Source organism: Nomascus leucogenys, chromosome 22a (genome assembly GCF_006542625.1).
Source record: "Nomascus leucogenys isolate Asia chromosome 22a, Asia_NLE_v1, whole genome shotgun sequence".
Taxonomy (NCBI): domain Eukaryota; kingdom Metazoa; phylum Chordata; class Mammalia; order Primates; family Hylobatidae; genus Nomascus; species Nomascus leucogenys.
The window spans coordinates 86,410,156-86,429,693 of NC_044402.1; the positions used below are offsets into that span (position 1 = coordinate 86,410,156).

General features: G+C 33.5%; 1 long non-coding RNA gene across 1 annotated transcript in view; it reads right to left on the minus strand.

The window, feature by feature from the left end:
- Positions 1–13,887: 13,887 nt before the first annotated feature.
- Positions 13,888–19,538, minus strand: part of LOC105738387 — a 29,213-nt gene continuing 23,562 nt past the window's right edge. Inside the window, exons 3-4 of the long non-coding RNA XR_004027965.1 lie at positions 18,544–18,645; positions 13,888–14,075 (exon numbers count right to left, since the gene is read on the minus strand). This is a non-coding gene — a long non-coding RNA (uncharacterized LOC105738387). The remainder of the gene's footprint in view (positions 14,076–18,543; positions 18,646–19,538) is intronic.

Below are 19,538 nucleotides of genomic sequence, written 5' to 3' on the forward strand. Positions count from 1 at the left end.
TAAGAGAGGGCCCGTAAAGAAGTCACACACTTTCAGCCTAATCAGTAATTAGTTCAAATCCAATAGAAATGACATTTGAAATTGTAATCTTAGAAACAAGATTCTACTGAAAGGAAACTTTGGAATGCACCAAAAATCAATTTTTCAATTTAGAAATGTTGCCTTTTCACTAACTCTTCAGTCATCACACATTGTATTTTTTGATGTCTATATCTGGAAAAACCTTTGTAGCCACAGGCAAAATTAAATATGGGAATTGTCACTCTACCTTGATTTAATAAATGTATTCAATTGTTTTAATGACATAAAATAACGTGGTTTGTCTTAGACTACACAGTCTTGACAACAGGGAATTCATGTGTGTACTTAGCAAAATGAGGTACAGATAATGACAATGTGAAACCAATAATTTTCAAAATTCCTAGTGGTATTGACAAGGGTTATTATCTTTGTGGATTCTTAGAGTTTATGTCTGTAAACAGCTTTGGGAAGTGAGCAACCAAAATGTAGAAAAGAACCCTGCATCACCATAAGAACAAGTATGAAAATAAGGAGGTATTAGGAATGTTGAAGAATTTAGCAATGTATGTAAAAACCTCATCCTTTGTTTTCCCTTTCATCTTTTCTCTCCCACCCTCACCCACTTTTATCTCCTTCTCTACCCGCCCTTTTCTGCCCCGCCACCATACACACACACTGTGCAGTCTTTCTGTTATCATCATCTGCTCCTCACTGGCAGTAAAATAAAGAGGATAAAATTACTGGATTCTTACAGAGAACCCAGCCTTTGAAAATATCCCTTATCAACATCTGGTTTCACTAGTTCTTCCGTCACTCAATCTATAAGTGAACATGATTTTCTGAAAAGTCATCAAGAATCAAACAGAATATTTTAAGCATCTTGTAACCAGGGACCACATTTATCCTGCTTAATTTTTATTCCCTGCCCAGTAGGACACCTGCTATGAGCTCAGTAAATGTTTGTTGTTTAAACAAATTATCCAGTGATTCTGAATCATAGCCATGCCTTTATAATGGACATTGTAGATTTGTCTTCCCAGCTTCTTCACACCAATCCAACCACTTTGCCCTCATACCACCCATGGTAAGAGCAGTAATAATTGTAAAATATGGTCATAGGCTAAGATTTAATACCTGATCCAAACTCAGCAAATGAGCTCTTCCCCTAAGTAACTTACAATCAGAACTAAGGGATTCAGGCCAGACACAGTGGCTCACACCTGTAATCCCAGCACTCTGGGAGGCTGAGGTGGGTGGATCACTTGAGGTCAAGAGTTTGAGACAAGCCTGGCCAACAAAGTGAAACCCTGTGTCTACTAAAAATACAAAAATTAGCTGAGCGTGGTGGTGGGCACCTGTAATCCCAGGTACTCAGCAAGCTGAGGCAGGAGAATCGCCTGAACTCAGGAGGCAGAGGTTGCAGTGAGCCGAGATTGCACCATTACATTCCAGCCTGGGAGACAGTAAAGGATTCAAGAGTAAGTCTGACTGCTTTATTGTGATGAGACCATGTAAACCCGGAAGCTGAGAAACATAGGATGCTTACATGTAAAGGTAGAGAAGACTGAAGCTGGCTTGCAAAGACAGAAAGGGGACCAGAAAGGAGACTGCAAGAGAAGCCCTCTATGGAGCACCTTCAATGGACTCTGGCCACATCCCTACTCTGTTTCTATAAGAGACCTTTTTATGCTTAAAGTAAGTTCGCCTTTTACCAGGTAGTGCAAGATGAGTTTTTTATTTATAACCTAAAGAGTGTTAATTAATTCAGTCCCCCTATCGTCTGTGAAGATTTTTCAAAATGAAAATGAGAGGCCACCCCAGGAGATTCAGACTCAGTTTGAAACTCAGTATGAATGGGTAAGGATGCTGGCCTCTCTCACCATATGTTTTAAAGCTTCATAGATCACTGAGATGCTTAACCAGGGTTGAAAACCACTGACCTATGTTATGCATGTAGGAAAACACAAAGAAAAGGAAGACAGAGATTTTGGATTTCATTAATTGTATTGGACATGCACATGTAAATAATACTTAAGTAAGTTTTGAAAGAACGCATCAAATTTTTGAACAAGCTTTGTTTAGAAGTATTGAATAAATAGGGAGGAAACATGATATTGGAATTTGAGCAAACTGCTTCTCGTGGAAAAGTGTGTTTATTTCCATTTCAAAGGGATCTTTCAGGAAAACATATTAGAAAACTTTAACCTCTTAAAAATGGAAAAATAATGTCAATTTAGGTTAAATGACATAATTTAAGGTTAAAAGAATGGTTCAAAACATTCAAATCATGAAAATAAATTGTAAATTAGCTTCTTGAAACGTTAAGATTATAAAACTGAAAATTTCTTTTGACTTATTACCAGATGAATTCATCCTATGTTAATTCCGTGTATCTGCTCTGGGCCATTTTTCTATGAATTATATGCTATTCATCATCCTGACATTGCTAAAACAGCATAAACTTCTATTGATAAAGATACTGCATTTAAACGTCATTGCTGGTATTCTCTTTATATTTCTATGTACGTCAGAAGAGATGTATGTAGTTCTGAATATGTGAATATTCAGAATATTCATCCGAATATGTGAAAAGTTCTGGATATGTGAATAATGTTGGCCAACATACATTTTATCTCAGAGATAAAAATACAGATTATTTTTCCATTAGAGTAACTTATGTATTCCTCATACATATTTTTTATGAGAAAACATGCATAAAAATATTATTGACAAGCCTAGAACTATAGAGGGCTCTCAACTCTAGGCCACACATTTCCATTTATGCCCTTATTTAAACATTCATCTTTATTTTCCATAGTGGAAAACATACACATTCCTTCTAGTTGATAAGAAAAAGAGTCATTCTTTTGCTTTTCTTTAATTCCACTTTATAGCCCTGAATTATAATGTTTTAAATAAACTATGATCACTCAAAAAATTCCTCTTTCAGAAAGATGTTATTTTGAGATACGTCCCATCAATACCTAATTTATTGAGAGTTTTTAGCATGAAGGTTGTTGAATTTTGTCAAAGGCCTTTTCTGCATCTATGAGATAATCATGTGGTTTTTGTCTTTGGTTCTGTTTATACGCTGGATTACATTTATTGATTTGTTTATGTTGAACCAGCCTTGCATCCCAGGGATGAAGCCCACTTGATCATGGTGGATCAGCTTTTTGATGTGCTGCTGGATTCGGTTTGCCAGTATTTTACTGAGGATTTTTGCATCAATGTTCATCAAGGATATTGGATATATGCCGCATATCTGCAACTATCTGATCTTTGAAAAACCTGACAAAAACAAGCAATGGGAAAAGGATTCCCTATTTAATAAATGGTGCTGGGAAAACTGGCTAGCCATATGTAGAAAGCTGAAATTGGATCCCTTCCTTACACCTTATACAAAAATTAATTCAAGATGGATTAAAGACTTACATGTTAGACCTAAAACCATAAAAATCCTAGAAGAAAACCTAGGCAATACCATTCAGGACATAGGCATGGGCAAGGACTTCATGTCTAAAACACCAAAAGCAATGGCAACAAAAGCCAAAATTGACAAATGGGATCTAATTAAACTAAAGAGCTTCTGCACAGCAAAAGAAACTACCATCAGAGTGAACAGGCAACCCATAAAATGGGAGAAAATTTTTGCAACCTAATCATCTGACAAAGGGCTAATATCCAGAATCTACAATGAACTCAAACAAATTTACAAGAAAAAAACAAACAACCCCATCAAAAAGTGGGCAAAGGACATGAACAGACACTTCTCAAAAGAAGACATTTATGCAGCCAAAAAACACATGAAAAAATGCTCATCATCACTGGCCATCAGAGAAATGCAAATCAAAACCACAATGAGATACCATCTCACACCACTTAGAATGGCAATCATTAAAAAGTCAGGAAACAACAGGTGCTGGAGAGGATGTGGAGAAATAGGAACACTTTTACACTGTTGGTGGGACTGTAAACTAGTTCAACCATTGTGGAAGTCAGTGTGGCGATTCCTCAGGGATCTAGAACTGGAAATACCATTTGACCCAGCCATCCCATTACTGGGTACATACCCAAAGGATTATAAATCATGCTGCTATAAAAACACATGCACATGTATGCTTATTGCGGCACTATTCACAATAGCAAAGACTTGGAACCAACCCAAATGTCCATCAATGATAGGCAGGATTAAGAAAATGTGGCACATATACACCATGGAATACTATGCAGCCATAAAAAATGATGAGTTCATGTCCTTTGTAGGGACATGGATGAAACTGGAAACCATCATTCTCAGTAAACTATCGCAAGGACAAAAAACCAAACACCGCATGTTCTCACTCATAGGTGGGAATTGAACAATCAGAACACATGGACACAGGAAGGGGAACATCACACTCCAGGGACTGTTGTGGGGTTGGGGGAGGGGGGAGGGACAGCATTAGGAGATATACCTAATGCTAAATGACGAGTTAATGGGTGCAGCACACCAACATGACACATGGATACATATGTAACTAACCTGCACATTGTGCACATGTACCCTAAAACTTAAAGTATAATAATAAAAAAAAGATGTTATTACAGTTTATACGTTTCAATCAAGCTATAAAACCTGAATGTAAACCTAATTAACTACTATTAGCTGGGAAACAGAAGGTAGATGTATACCTTCCAAATTGAGGAGGAGTTACCGGTTTTCAGGGTTTTCAGGACTTGGTCCTCACATTTGCAGTACAGAAATTAGATGTTCATTTGATGAGTATTTTTTTAAGTTTACCAGACAGATGCATTACTATTTTTCTGAACTGCCTATTCGGTTTTTTTTCTTGTCCCATTTTTCTATTGCAGTGGTCATTTTTATTGATGTATAATAATATTGTATCATAAATCTTCATAATATGTGCTTCCAAAGTTTTTTCTAATTTTTCACTAATCTTTGATTTGGTATTTAATTTTTAGTTGTCAGAAGTTTTTAATATTTGTATCGTCAAAGCTATCAGGTTATTAAAATTGACTTCTTATTTAGACATACTACGAATTTTTTTTAGGTAACAGAAATAAATATGTATCAAAGAAAAAACCAGAGCATAGCAAAGCTGGCTATGTCCAATGGCAATTGAATCAGTCACCTTTCTTAGCTCTTGACAGCATGTACATGTACCTTCATTCATGAAGTTCTCTCTTTAGCTTCCAGGATAATATCTCCCAGATTTCTTGTTTCCTCTTTTGCCCCTCTTTTTCTATCTGCTTCATAGGCCCATCATGCATTACTTGCATATTTGTTGCAATTCTTCAAGATTTAGTGATAAGACCTCTTCTGATTTTATTTTTTACTCTCAACCTTGGATACCTCATTCATGCTAATAAATTTAACTGCTCTCTATGGTCCATTGGTTGCTCACATTTTTATATCCCCAACTTGGATCACTCCTCTGATCTCTGTGTATGTTCAACTGCCTACTTGACACATGTACTTGTAAACCACAAAGGTACCTGAAACTCAACATGTGCAAAACTAAGTGCCTTATTCCCTCTCTTCCTGCATGATGCTCTTCTAATATTAACTAATACAATGATAACTATCAATATATCATGCAATTCTGAAATTTAGAAGCCATGTTTGACATCACGCTTTCCTTTATGTCTATATCCAATGCATTATGAAGTGATGCATAACAAACCCAAGTAGTATGATTCTACCTCTTGGGTTCACCTATTTCCCTTGCTGTTGTAAATTGACAATTTATAATTATATTAATTTATGGGGCACAAAGTGATGTCATGTTTTACAAATATATTGAGAAATAATTAAATCAAGGTAGTTAACATATTCATCACTTCAAATAGTTAAAATTTTCTGGGATGAGAACATTAAAAATTTACTGTCTTAGCAATTTTGAAATGTACTGCAATGTGTTATTAACTATATTACCATGCTGTGCAATAGAACTCAAAAAGAAAAACAAATCCTTTCTGTCTCTGAGATTCTGTGTCCTTTGACTACTATTTCCCCATTCTCCCATGCCCCTGCTTTGTGTAATCACCATTCTACTTTCTGCTTCTATGAGTTTAATTGTTTTAGATTCTACATATAAGTGAGATTATGTGGTATTTTCTTTTTGCCTGGCTTATTTCATTTAGTATAATGCTCTCCAATTCTGTTCATGTTGCTACTTATAACAGAATATTCTTTTTAAGCCTGAATAGCATTTTATTCTGTATATATACATTTTCTTTCTTCATTCATCTGTTGATGGACACGTAGATTGATTCCATTTCTTGGCTGTAGTGAATAATGCTATAGAGAACATAGAATGCAGACATCTCCACCTCTTTGACAAACTGATTTTAAAACTTGTGAGTAAATACCGAGAAGTGGGATTGCTGGATTATATGCCAATTCTATTTCTAGTTTTTTTGAAAAACCTCCATACACAGTTCTCCATAAGGCCCGCACCAATTTACATTTCACCAAGCATATGAGGCTTCCCTTTTCTCCACAACTTGCTAACACTTATTTTTCATCTTTTGTTAAAAACCATTCTGACAAATTTGACATGATATCTCATTGTTGTTTAAATTTGCATTTGCCTAGTGATTAGTGATGTTGAACATTTTTGTATATATTTGTTGACCATTTGTATGTCTTCTTTTGAGAAATGTCTGTTTGAGTCTTTTGCCCCTTTCTTAATTGGTTTTTTTTGTTTTCTTGCTGTTGAGTTACTTGCATTTTTTTGCACATAACCCCTTATCATATGAATGGCTTGCACATATTTTCTCACAATCTACAGGCTGTCTTTGAATGTTGTTTCCTTTGTTGTGCAGAAATTTTAGTTTGATGTAATCCTATTTGTCTATTTATTCTTTTGTTGCATGCGTGTTTTGGGTGATATCCAAAAATAATTGCATGGCCCAAAGTTGTGTGAATTTTCACTGATGTTTTCCTCTATTAGCTTTAAAGGTTCCAGTCCCATGTTTAAGTGTTTAATACATTTTGGTTTGTTTTTTGTATATGGTGTGAGATGATGATCCAATTTTATTCTCCTGCATGTGGATATTTAGTGTTCCCAGAACCATTTATTGAAGAGACTTTTTCCCTTTGCATATTCTTGGCATCTTTGTCAAAAATTAATTGACTGTACATACATTTCATTTCTGGGGTCTCTATTTTGTTCAATTGGTTAATATACCTATTTTTTTTTTGCCAGTACCATGCTGTTTTAATTGCTACAGCTTTGTAGTATAGTTTGAAATCAGATAGTGTAATTGCCTCCAGCTTTGTTCTTCTTGCTCATGGTTGCCTTCTTTATTCAGGGATTTTTAGTTCCATGTGAATTTTAGGGTTGTTTTTTTCTATAGCTATGAAAAATTACACTGGAATTTGGATAAGGACTGCACTGAATCTGTAGATCTCTTTGGATTGTACAAACATTTTATTATAAAAATATGTAATTCTTCCAGTCCATGAACATGAGATACTTTTCTGTTTATTTGCTTCTTATTGAATTTCCTTTATTGATATTTTATGGTTCAATGTACTAGTCTTTCACATTTTTGGCTACATTTATTCTTAACTATTTTATTTCTTTGTAGCTATTTTATAAATGAAATTGACCTTTGATTTTTTTCAGAAAATTTGCTGTTAGTTTATAGAAACACTGCTGACTTTCACATGTTGATTTTGTATTCTGCAATTTTACAGTATTAATTCAGTTCTAACAGATTTGAGGTGAAACCTACAGGGTCTTGTACATTTTCTATACATAAGATAATGCCCTCAGCAAAGGCAATTTCACTTCTTTTCCTATTTGAGTGCCTTATTTCTTTCTCTTACATAAAATTGTTCTGGCAAGAACTTTTAATACTATGTTGAATAGAAGTGGCAAGAGTAAGCATCCTTTCCTTGTTTCAGATTTTAGAGAAATCTAAAAAGACCTTCAACTTTTGAACATTGAGTATAATGTTAGCTGTTGGCTTCTCCTATATGGTCTTTATTGTATCACTGTATATTCCTTCTATACCTAATTTGGTGAGCGCTTTTATCACGTAAGGATGTTGAATTTTGTCAAAGCTTTTTATGCATCTAATTAGATGATCATATGATTTTTGTTCTTCATTTTGTTATTGTGATGTATCACAATTACTGATTTGCATATATTTCAACAATTGTTGCATCACAGGGATAAATCCCACTTGATCATGGTGGAAGATCCTTCCACCATGTGTTGTTGAATTTGGTTTGCTCGTATTTTGTTGAGGATTTTCGTATCTATATTTATCATGAATATTGGCCTACAGTTTTCTTTTTTTGTAATGTCCTTGTCTGGCTTTGGTATCAGGGTAATGCTGGCTTCATTAAAAGAGGTTGCAAGCATTCCTTCTCTTTGATATTTTGGAAAAATTTGAGGATTGGTATTCGTTCTTTTTTAAATGTTTAATAGAATTCTGCCGTGAAGGCATCAGGTCCTGCGCTTTTCTTTGAAGGTAGGCATTTTATCACTGATTTAATTTCCTTGCTTCTTATTGGAAATCTCTATTGAGACCTACTTCTTCATGATTTAGTCTTAGTAGGTCATATGTGTCTAGAAATTTATTTCTTCTGGGTTATTTGTTAGTGCATAATTGTTCATAGTAGTCCGCTATATTTTTTGTATTTCTGTGGTATCAATTATAATGTTTCCTTTTTCATTTCTGATTTTGTGTCCACTTTTAGTTTAGCTAAAGGTTTTCAATTTTGTTTATCTTTTCAAAAACCAATCAATCATTTTGAGAATCTTTTGTATTTTTTTCTAGTGTCTATTTCACATATTTCTGCTCTGATCTTTATTATTTCTTTCCTTCTGCTTACGTAGGTTTACTTTGTTCTTTTTCCAGTTCCTTGAGGTGTAACATTACGTTATTTATTTGAGATCTTCTTTTTTGATGGAGCCATGTATTCCCAAAGACTTTTCTCTTAGAGCTGCTTTTGCCGTATTTCATAAGTTTGGTATGCTGTGTTTCCATTTTCAATTTTTGCAATTTTTTAAATTTTTCTTTTAATTTGTTCACCGACCAACTGGTTGTTCAGGAGCACGTTGTTTAATTTCTGGATATTTGTGAATTTTCTGAAATTCCTCCTGATTGATCTCTAGTTTCAAACAGAAAATATATTTGATATAATTTCTATCTTTCTTAATTTTACCGAGGTTTGTTTTGTTTTCTAACATATGATCTATCCCGGAGAATATTCCATATGCAATTGAGAAAAATGTGCATTCTGTTGTTGGATTGAATATTCTGTATACATCTACAAGTCTTTTTAGAGTAAGATTACTACCTTTCTCTGTTCTCATCTTAACACCATCTTGATGGACATTTTATTTCATGATCAATGTATTTCTCTCATCAATAATTTGTAATCAGTACTTCTTATCAATATAATTAATTCTTAATTTTTATGCACTGTATCACATATTTGAGATGATTACTAAGTATGAGTTAGAAAAAGGTTAGTTAGAGATAACTCTCTTATAAACGGTTAATGGAAAATGGATTTCATAACTTTGCTTTCTTGCATCACAACTTACTTAGAAAATATATATTTTCTGGTTGTCAGCTCCTATGTGATAATTGTGTGATGCCACATAATTATAATCTTCAAGACAGTTTCTAACTCTATTTCATATACTTCAGAAAATCATGCTAAGCATCTAGCAATCATCACTGAAAATATTTAATAAGACCTTGTAGTGGAATTTACTTAGATGCACTCATTATGTGTAACAAAACAAAAATACTTATTACTCTGAATTAAATGTTGCTTTCTACATGCATTTTTACTGAATATAATTTTTCAAATCAACTTATTTTAATGACTTTGAATAACCTATTACTGGCTTATGGACAATCATAAGCAAGTCAGTCAGAAATATGAGATTATTACATTTGACATGTGACTCTGTTTGGGGCACATTTAATCAAAAGAAACTCACCTACATTTTTATGCCTGTGCTGACATTCAATAGTGCCAATTAAATGGGCTGCCTATGCTAAAGCTTATGAATATTATCATATCATTAAATGGTAAAAATATGAATGATTATATGAAATAACTCTCTATGGTCAGAGTAATAATAATCACATCTAGACTTTTCCAATTAAAAATAATAATTCATTGTTCAAAGTAATTAGACAAAATTGAACTAAGTCTGGAAGTGATAAAATGTGATATCTCACAATGGCCATCTAAAAGGCTAGTAGAAAATTCAGTACGAGAGATAGACAACTTCACATAATTTAAAGAAAGAACTTAGAGCTAAAAGCACTAATCAATTGACCTCAGACAAGTCACTTCACCTCTCTGAGTCTGATATTTCACATGTAAATGAGCTAACAATGACAAACTTATAAAATAATATCTATGAGATAATTATACATTAGTGTGTGTGCACAAATGTAAACATTCTCATATACTTAAAAGTTATTATAATGCTCACCTTTCCATGGTAAATTTGCCTGCAAGATGAACCAGTCAACATTTTACTACTGACTTGTTCTAAAATATTGAAGTAACTGATACAAGCTGAATATCACCTTCAAGGTGGGTCTATTCTGATCATTCTATTTTAAACAGCAACTCAATAAATGTATTCCATACCTCACACTCACAATGTACTTTGCTTTGCTTTTTTATTCCATAGCACTTATTAGCGTGCATCCATTTTTCTACATTTCATATTTTCTTTTCTCCTTCCTTCATTACAGTGTAAGTTCTGAATGATGAATGCAAAAACAATTGCCTATATTATGCAGACTTGGGAATAATATTTGCCACACAGTAGGCACTCAGAAAGTGTTTGTTAAATAAATGAATTAACAAACTTTATACTTGGACTCTTATACGTCTTTATTCCCCTACTTTGCTCCAAAGAGTTACTTGTAAAAGCCTCCAAAAATAACCTCTCATTCCAGTTGCATGAAGTCCTATTGAACCAAAGGACATTCCTCTAAGGCTAGTTTATTTGTCTATTCTTTCGCATTCTTTCCACGTCTAATTTTAGTAATGTTGGTAAGTCAGTTATTATATATTATTTCATTCTACTTTCTATGAAAACAAACAGATGTTTTATCTAATCTTGTGGGAGTGATTTTGTGAATCAATGATTGATTTTTTTTCTTAGAACTTTTTGTTATAACAGAGAAATAGGTGGTCATAATGTCTGTTGAATTTAACAAGTACAAATCATGGAATAAAAATAGAGTAATTTAAATTATAGGATAAAATGGCATGCTGGGTTAATTATGGACACTCTTATTCTAAAACTTATAATGACTTTATTTTTCTTCTCCTATTCTTGGAAACACATATTTTGGTTACTTTGAGATAACCATTTAAGAGATGGCTATTTTAGAAGATTTGAGGTAATATAAATTGGCATTGAAGAGTCCCTGGGACAAAAATTTTAGTCTGTAAGTCATTTTGTGGGAGCTATTCAACGATAATGATAACATTAAAAATAAGTTTATTCCGGGAATGTAAAAGTCTCTAGGTATAAAATAGATTGACTATAGGCTATGATAGTTTTGGAGTGGCAACGAATGCAAAAAAATATAGTCAGTTCCAAGCATATATTAACCACAAGTCAGTGCTAAGCCTTCAAAATGCATCTGAAGACAGAAAAATCCTCAAACTTCCAAGGGTCTTCCAAAATCTTAATTGTCTCTGAAAGTAGGCTCAAAGATGTTCTCAAAAGCTACACGTATGTACCCTCAGGATCTCTCTTCAGGCAGGTAAAAATATTTAAATAAAATGAAAAATACATTTTTAATTTTAAAAAAACACAAGTAATACAAGAAAAAAACAATTACAAAGAGAACCAAAGATCTGGCACTTAGCCTAGTCTTATATTAGAAATTGATTCAGATTACACTTTAAATAACTGTCTCAGAATATGACTAGTTTTTATTAAAAATTATTGAGTTAATTAATATGAATATTAATATAACAACTAAACTTAAAATCTATTTTAAATTAGATTAGTGCCTATCTTTTCTAAATTTTTCAATGTAAATACATATATTGTGATTGTTTGGGCAGCCAGTAGCCAGAATTCTAACTCAACTGGTTGGCAATAAGAAAGATATGATACTCTGCATAGTGAAATACGATACCAGCAACTCATGATTTTATTAAAGATTTCAAAAATTCATGTTTTTTCTACTGTTCTCCTTAGCCACTCTCACAGTGTTTTCTCTGCTAGTTTTCTTCATGGCCATAGAAAAGCTTCCACAGTCTCCAATGTGCTTGGATATAATGCTCTGCTTTTGTTTCAGGTTTTCAAACTTCAGATCTTACATAGCATCTATGTTCTGAAAGTTATTGGGAAGAGGTACTTTGCTATCATTGCTACTACCCTCTGTGAAGGGGTGAACAGCTACCTACCCAGGTGTACCCATAGCCATAACAGTTTCAGGTTACCACACTATACTTTAGTTCTCACTGCACTGACAAACCATGCCGCAATGGCATAATGACCAACGAAAATGTTCCACTCCCAGACTCCGTGTGGCTTGGTCACTGAAGTCATGCTGCTTATACATAAATCTCAAAGTGTTTTCAGGCATCTGTCTACTTTCATCCTCCCCATTAGACCAAATTACTGGAACTAGGAAAGCAAATAAATAGCACTTCCCTGTGTTTTCTGGTCTTTCCAATCTTTCTAGTACGTGCCTCCTTCATCCAACATTCTCTTACATGTCATCACAATATCTCTTGTGAATAAATGCCTAGAGTGTCACCAGCCTCATAGTCAGTTTCAGTTCATCATGCTGGTTGGAGTCAGATTGATCTAGATTCAAAATTGAGCTAAGTCACTTACTATAATCTTGGACAAGTTCCTTAACTTTTCTGAGTTTCAGTTCCTTATCTCAAGAAAAATGGAAATATCATTACATACACCACAGAATTTTGGGGGCTTAATACAAACGATGCACATAAATCATTTAGCTCAGTACCAGGCACAGGAAACGTGTCAGTAAATATTACTAATTATTTACTGTGACATAAAAACCATTACCCACCCATGTAGTTTCTTCCAGTGATTTCTTAATTCCTCCAAAATTATTTGACATATCTTTAGGTACAATACCCTGTTTTTGCTTTTGTTTTTTTACATTCCAGATACCGCATAATGTCTAATTCTGAGGAAATTAAACTGCAGCTAGAACTAAAGAAAATGCTCAATTTCCTAAAAGCCAAACACTTGGTGGTATGTTATTTCTAGCCCCATTTAAGAAGAAAGACCTATGCAATTCAGCATAATATTATAGATATACTTTTGTTGCTTCCAGCAAAGTCTCAAAGTTGTCAATCATGGCCTAGTACATCAGTAAGACAGCTCTCCAGAGACATTACACAAGGCAATTCTTTTAATATTTTATCAGCTGCTGTTGATAGGAGGCACTGCAGCTTAGTGAGTCTTTTTATTACTTCCTTTCATTTATTCTTGAGAAGCTTTTATCTCTGCTTATTGATTGCCAACTTTTAAATTTTTATTTAACATCACTAAGCATAGAAATATGATTAATACATTTGATTAAAATTTTTAGTAGAAAATTACTTTAAATGAGCTTTCACAAATTTAATGTACTAATTTTCTCATAGACTTTTTTGGTGTACATCTGTATCCACTCCTTTATTATGCTAGTTCTCTGAAGACTGATACTCAAGTGAAGGAGAAAGTAGAATTGTAACTAAAGAGAAGTTCCACATCGAGGGGAAATTCTTTTTTAGGCTGTTTTCAGTAGAGCAATACACAAGGGGACACATGCCAAGGATCAATCATAAACCTCAAAAAGGAAAGAAAATAGCAGTTACAAATATATATAGAGATAATATTTATTCTCAAAATGACTTAGCTTTGCTTGTACTTCTTCCTGCTAGTATGGAACCCCAAATAACATCCAATTGTCGCAAGAGAAATTTGCTAAGTAGGCGGAAATATGATTCAAGAGCCTCTTTTAGCTTACAGCCAGAAACTTGCTGATTTCAGTCTTTCCCATATTAGCAGCTGCAAAAGGAGCAAAGTGAGAAAGAGTTAGCAGAGCTAACAAAAATTCATTAAACTCAATAAATTTATAAAACTTATTAAGACATCATTGCTGAGGTATCATGGTGCATCTCAAAAGGCTGCTGCATTAGCAAGCTTTACTATGGGTGCTCTCCTCAGCCCCTTTAATCTTATGCTGACCAGTTGTGTTTCTGAGACTAGCTGGGGTGAGGCGAAGGATCTGCTTTATGTTGTTATTATTATTATTATATAATTACCAGATAATTCTGTCAAGTATATGAAATTGGGAAACTTTGAACTAATCCTGACAAGGATGGTTGCTCACAGAACCTCAGAGAAAATGTTTTAAAGGTCAGCTCTACTGTAAGGTTTTGGGGAAAAAAGAAGCCTTACTAACTTGCTTTTTCCACACATCCTTCATGTTCATAGTGGTAATGTCCACAAGGCCAAAGTGGTGTTATGAACCCAGGGAAAAGGCGTCCAAAGAGGCCACGACTTGCTTTGAAACTCCACTTAAGCCAAGCAAAAAACGAGTTTAAACTCATAATTTCTCCAAGCTAGCTAACTAATGTAAATTAATCCATTTTCCAGAAATGTCTTTTATGCCCATACCCCTTGTGAACTTTTTGAATCAGGAGCTGCCTGACTGAGCCAGGAAATAGAGGTCCTGGTGAAATCTTACTCATATCAGGAGACTCTATTAACATACATGAAATAGTGGCGTATTACTAGAACTGTTCTCAAATTCTCAACCTTGGCTGCACATTAGAATCACCTGGGAAGTTTCCAAAAAGTCTTAATGCCCAGACCACCCCCCAAACCAACTAAATCAAAATCTCTGGGGGTAGACTGAGACATTCACTTTCTTAAGCTCCCTCAGGTACATAAAATATGGAGCCAAAATTGAGAACAAAATTGAGAAGGTATGTCCTATACTTAAGCCAGGATTGATCTATTTCTTCAGTCCTTTAAAACCTATAAATGCATGCACAATCTCAACCTAAATAACAAACAGAGAGAGGCTCTCTAAAAGAAAATGACATTTATTCGGGAAATAGGGCATTGCAAAGGGGAATGTGCATGCCATAGTAACCTATGTGAGTACTCAGGGAAGTAAAGGAAAACAAACGTTTTTAAAGGAAAAAATGAGGAGAATTACAAAATTGTTTTGAGATAATTACCCTTTACTACAAGGAGCAATAATAAGCGTGACACAATTCTGAGGTTTAACAGGCAATTACCAGGTAAATATCCTCACAGACGGACTTTTAGTGTAATGTTTTACGGCCTTTGGGCAAGGTTATAGCTTTTGCAGTCTTTTGTCATAGTTTTTGTTATCAGGCATTTACACATCTTATAGTTTTCTCTAACTCTATTTGTCAAGTTTTTTTTTTTTTTTTTCACAAGTTACTCCATTTTGATTCTGACAACTTTCACAATACAATCATGCACCACATAATGATGTTTTGGTCAACAATGAACTGCATATACAATGGTGTCATAAGATTATAATACCATATTTTTCCGTACCTTGTCTATGTTTAGATACACAAATACAATTGTGTTAAAATGGCCTGCAGCATTTAGTACAGCAATATGCTGTACAGGTTTGTAGCTTAGGACCAAGAAGCTATACTCTATAGTCTAGGTGTGTAGTAGGCTACACCATCTAGTTTTGTGTAAGTACACTCTGTAACATTCACACTGACAAAATTGCCTAACGACGTTTCTTAGAGCATATCCCTATTGTTAAGTGATACATGACTGCATACAAAAATTTATTAGTGTGGTCAACTATTTACTACTCAAAGGGTAAAAATAATTTACATGTAACACTTTTATGTGCTAGACACATGATGCATTTGCCCACATGGCCCAGAGAAATAAGTGAATCTATCTACCAGATTTTGATTTAATATAACTCTTTACTACAGTAATTGGACCTCCTTGGGGAAATAGCTGACTGGGGCAGAGAAAGTAGGAAGTAGGTCTGGAAAATATTATTGTGCCAGAAAAGTAAGAAAGCACTTAAAGAATGATGGGGATATATCAAAAAGACAGAAAAGCTTGCTTGACAAGTGTTCCTTTGGCCAAATACGGAACAATTTTGGCATTATAATAAATTTACTGATCTAAACACATAAATGAATATATAAAAAGTTTGGTAAAGAATAGAATGTTTACACAGTCTCAAAGTATCTCTCCACAAAATTCTTATTTATTACAAATGTAAAATGAGTAGTTTTACAGTGAAGTCTGACAGACATGCATTTAACATAATCAAAACTAAGATCATAATAATGTGACAAATCAAAATCATATGCTTACTCATAGAAACATAGCCTCACTTCTGTGATATTCCTTCCAAATGTGCATAACTAGAATTTAATCAATAGGAAATATGAGACAAACTCAAATTCAGGAATAGTCTATGAAATAACAGGCCTGTTATATTCAGAAGCATCAAAGTTATGAAAGTTAAGGAAAGTGACACTACCCAGAACTTTACAGACTATTGATTCAGTATGAAATAATACATTCTATACTCTCTGCCAAATGTTGTAGATCATAAAATGGTTTCTAAAATCAAAGCATTTAAGCAATTTAAAAGTTATTTTTAGTTTAATGTCCATCTCCTCATATTTGTAAATTAGAATTTTTTGTTGATGACCTAAAGCATTTTTTACTACTGTTAAATAACATGACCACAATATATCAATAATCAAGGCTAAAGTGAATAGCTTTCTATTAGAAAAGGGGGCTGTGTTTATTTTTCTTTTCCTAGTATACACTGGGAAGATAGAATAACATAGCTATTTACTACTAATAACAATCCAGATATGGTTTTCATATAGCTAAAATAATGTAAGTTAAAAAATAAAATATTTTATTCTGTTAACATCTAAACTATAGATGTAGTTATCTTTGAATATTTGATTATTGCTAATTTGATTTTGAAAAGTATTTTCATCAAAATTGATTTTTTTAACTCTATTATTATTAGCAACTTGAACTTTCATCAACTGAAAAGTAAGATAGTAACTGCTAACAACAGCAGTGCTTTAAATTTGTATGTTGCCAGACATTTGAATTATTTTCATATGGTTCAATAACCTTTTAAACAAACACAGAATTTATAGTCTTTGTCAGTTCCATTACAGTCCTCTTCTATAACATGGTTTAAAGTGAGAACTCTTTTCAAAATGATAAATGATATGAGAGCATGACCAATTATTTGTCATCACACAAGATAAGCTGATTGTATTCAGTATCTTCACTTGGGCTCTACTAGACCATATATAACCTCTTCGGGTTGTCTTATAGAGCACCTAAAAGCATTTTAGCCTGCTGGTTCAAGCAACCTATATGTCAAGCAGAAAAAATAAAGCCACCGTTCTCAGGTTTGTGTTTCCCCAGAGGAAGAAAACAGTTTGATGCAATTTGTCAAAAGCCTGAGTGGTACTTTAATGGGCAATTTACTTTAGATGGCTGCAGTTATTGCAGAACAAAGGTCCAAAGCTGGAGATAAAAAATCCTTTCCAAATGGTTTTACTCCAATAGATTTAATTCTGTAAGATTAACTAAGGATATCTAACTTCTTATACTCCCTATCTATCTAAAAGCAATAAAACTAATAGTAGAAATTTCTGAGTTTCTGGGATTTCCTCATCTTTAATATGTGAAACAAAATCAACTCCCTAAATCTGTCATTCTGTTAAGACATCTGAGACAAGAACCAAATCAACAAAAAGGACAGCAACAGAACCCTAACTTCCCAAACTCAAGAGTGCTTCAGCTTTTGGGTAGAAGTTTCAAACGACCTACACATTTTATCAATATATTTTATTAATATATACATATATATGCACATGTGTGTTTGTGTGTATATATAGATATATTTACACATATTTTTTGCTTCATAAATTTATTATTGAATAAACAGGAGATAATTTGAAAAGTTTTCACATTTTTATATGAGTATTTCTATTTTACCTTATATGCTGATTTGTAAACTACTGTAATTAATAATTTTCATGACAGGGATTTTAAGAAATGCCTACTAAGAAAAAATTCATATTTTGTTCCTTTTATTTTTCTGTCATTTAATTCCATGTTAATATTTACAATATTTGAGATTTTTACTGGAAGCAGTACCATTATGATTCTTTATATTTTTATCTCCCTGCTCCAGAAATCTTGGTTCAAAAATTAATCCCAACTCGCAGGAGGCAAGAAGTGCTGAATGTGGACGTGTGTTTGCCTGAAGCTGACCAGAGTACCACATATTCAGTTTCTATAGTATGGACTGATGCTAGAAAAGTGGCCAGCCATCCTAGAGACACTGAGGACCAAGAAAAAAAAAAAAAAAAAGAAGTGGTTCAGAACAAGAGACTGATATAGTAGACTAGAACAATTTGGGCTTTCTACCTGTCTTCCCACGTATTTTGTACATACTATAAAAACTAACCTTTTATGAAGGATCACATAAAGAAGAAAACTCCAGGAGAAACAAATCAGGACTGATTTTCTCAATACCAGTCTCCGTTAATTCACAGTTGCCTTTAAGGACCTGCTAAGAACATGAGTGTTAACTAGACTTGATAGATTAATTTCAGCTCATAGAAATACTGTATAAATTATTTATAATAAAATGTATGCACACTTTAATAGCCATATATAAAATGATAAGTTAGCTTGTAAAGTATTTAAAAGGTAAAATTTTATATTTATTACCAACTTCTATGCCTACACAACAACACATAAGAACTTACATTTTATAATTTTATTTCTGTGTATATCCCACAGAGAAATGAATGCTTGGAAAGCCTCAACTTCAAAATGTAAACTTCCTCTTCATCAAAGGGGATTCTAAGCCATTGAAGAAAGAATGAACCACCAATATACACGATATAGATGAATCTCAAAATAATTTTGCTGAGTGAAAAATGCCAGAAAATAAAAGAACACATTGTGTATGATTTTAGTGATACAAAATTTCAGAAAAATGCAAACAAGACTATTATGACAAATCAGATCTGTAGTTTAATGGAGAGAGGGATAACAGATTGACCCTACAAAACTTTTGGAATAGTCATTATTTTGATTATTGTTATGGTTTTACTGCTGTGTACATAAGCCAAGCTTATGAAATTGTAAGCTTTAAACATGCACAATGTTTTGCATATCAATTTTCCTTCAATAAAGCTGTTAAATTAAAAGCAAAGAAAATTATTTCTTAAACCTTAACATAGCTCAAAGGGAATTCATCTTTATTTTTTAAATTACTACTACAGCCTTGTAGTATAGTTTGAAGTCAGGTAGCGTGATGCCTCCAGCTTTGTTCTTTTGGCTTAGGATTGACTTGGCGATGCGGGCTCTTTTTTGGTTCCATATGAACTTTAAAGTAGTTTTTTCCAATTCTGTGAAGAAAGTTATTGGTAGCTTGATGGGGATGGCATTGAA